Genomic DNA, 2,500 nt, shown 5'->3' on the forward strand with positions numbered 1-2,500 from the left:
GGCACCAATGAACTCAACTCTCTGGAAACTAAGGAATGGCTTTCAGGACATAGTATTAAGAGATTTGTGAAAGAAAAACATCAGAAAACTGCTATGTGAGTTAATGAGTATGCAATATGTATATATATATATATATATATATATATATATATATATATATATATATATATATATATATATACATATACATATATATATACACACATATATATATATATATATATATGTGTGTGTGTGTGTGTGTGTGTATAATTAAAAGGAAGACAACTAGACTTAAATCAATAAGAAAGCAGGTAGGCTTTAGAAATGGGTTTTCAACAACTGACCATATTCATGTAATTAACCAGCTAGGGGACAAATCAACAAAGCATTGCAAACCACTATGTATGGCATTTATAGGCAATGAGAAAGCTTTGATTCTGTCAAAGCTTCGGCAGTAATAACAGCCCTTCAAAGACAAGGAATAGATGACTCTTATGGTAGAACACTTGAAGAAATCTATACAAGAAGTATAACAATCTTAAAACTACATAAAGATAGTAAGAAAAATCCAATTGAGAAGAGCTAAACAGGGTGACCCCATCTCTCCTAAATCATCCACAGAATGCCTAGTAGTTTTTTTTAATAATTTAGATGATGAGATAAAGTGAAGGATGATATGGAGAGAAGAGTTTGATAGAAGGCATTGGGGAGGGCGCCTCAGGAAACTGACCCCTTAATGTAAAGTAAACGGTGGAAAAAGAAGATTAATGCAAAATGCCTTAACAACTTAACATTTGCAGATGACATAGTTTGGTTTAGTGAATAATGGGAGGAATTGCAAAAGATGCTAAAAGATTTGAGTAGAGAAAGTAGAAGGGTAGGACTGATAATATTAAATGAAAATGAAGAGAGACAACAAATAAGAGTTATCCACAAACCTCTAGAGATTGTTAATGGATTTACATACTTATGATAGACAGTAAGTAATTCCAAAGGATACGAGACCGAAATTAAAAGAAGGAGAAGCATGAGGTGGAGATAGTTTGGTAAACATATTAAGTTTATAAAAAGTAAAATGCTACTGTCTCTAAAAAATAAAAGTATTTAATGGGATGGTCTTACTACTTTTAACTTTTGCATCAGAAACCTGGAGCCCTACTAAAGCCATAGAACATGAGATCTTTGCAACTCTGAGAGCTTTGCAAAGAATGATGATGAGAATAACACTAAGAGACAGGAAAAGATTAACATTGATGCGAGAGCAAGCTAAAGTAGAAGATATTCTAACTGCACGTAAGAAAAAGAAATGGACATGGGCAGAAAATATAATGAAAATGACACATAATAGCTGAATATTAGGAATAACACAATGGGTCCTTAGAGATTGCAAAAGAAGCTGGGGAATTAGGACAAGACGATGGATTGACGAACTAAGAAAGTTTGCAGGTGTGAACTGCCACAGAAAGACCGTAAATAGATGCATTTAGAAGGATACGTCTGAGGTATATATATATATATATATATATATATATATATATATATATATATATATATATATATATATATATATATATACATATATATATATATATATATATATATATATATATATATATATGTATATATATACTTATATATGTGTAAACTGTATATATATATATATATATATATATATATATATATATATATATATATATATATATATATATATATGTATATATATATATATATATATATATATATATATATATATATATATATATATATATATATATATATAATGGATGAGTATCTTGCATTACTTTTAAAAAACCGGAATTATAAAAAAATGCTTTTGACAAAATGCGTATCTGTCTTGCCCCAGGCATAATATTTCTAAATATTTCCTTCTTACGATCCTAATTATTTATTTTATTTGAATCATAATGAAAAAAAAAACTGTTTATCATCGCTTTCAATGATTTTATGTCCTCTTTTTAGAGGCTGTGAAAATAATTTTTCGTTTCAGTCTATCGCCACCCTATAAGCTCGTGACCTAAGGCTCAGATTTTTTTTTTTTCTTTCATTTTCATTCCTCCATTGAACACTTATAACAGCATTCATTTAATTGTCCTTCCTTGCGTCGCCGTGACGAGTTATACTCACGGTAAATCAAACATTTGTCTCATGCAAGTATTTAAACCTCAAGGTTCAAAATATCACTTGAATATTTGTTCTTCAATATAACTGGCTCAAATATTTGTAGAAGGATGCGCGGAAGGAATTCATACGAGATTTAGGATATACGCTTATATCGGTCGTATAATTCCCTGAAAATAAAGCAAAAAAAGATCATTCCGGTGTTTTGCTTATCATGGGTGTTATATACAGAGAATATTATTATATGAAGTGTTATAAGAATTAGAAACAGTGATTACAAGCAATTTATCGAAATGAAAATATGGCAGTCAGTGTATGAACCTGGTGGAAAATAAATAATCAAAAGAGGAAAGATATTATCTAAAGTTCTCAGATTATC

This window comes from Palaemon carinicauda, chromosome 8, assembly GCF_036898095.1.
Source record: "Palaemon carinicauda isolate YSFRI2023 chromosome 8, ASM3689809v2, whole genome shotgun sequence".
NCBI classification, from domain to species: Eukaryota; Metazoa; Arthropoda; class Malacostraca; order Decapoda; family Palaemonidae; genus Palaemon; species Palaemon carinicauda.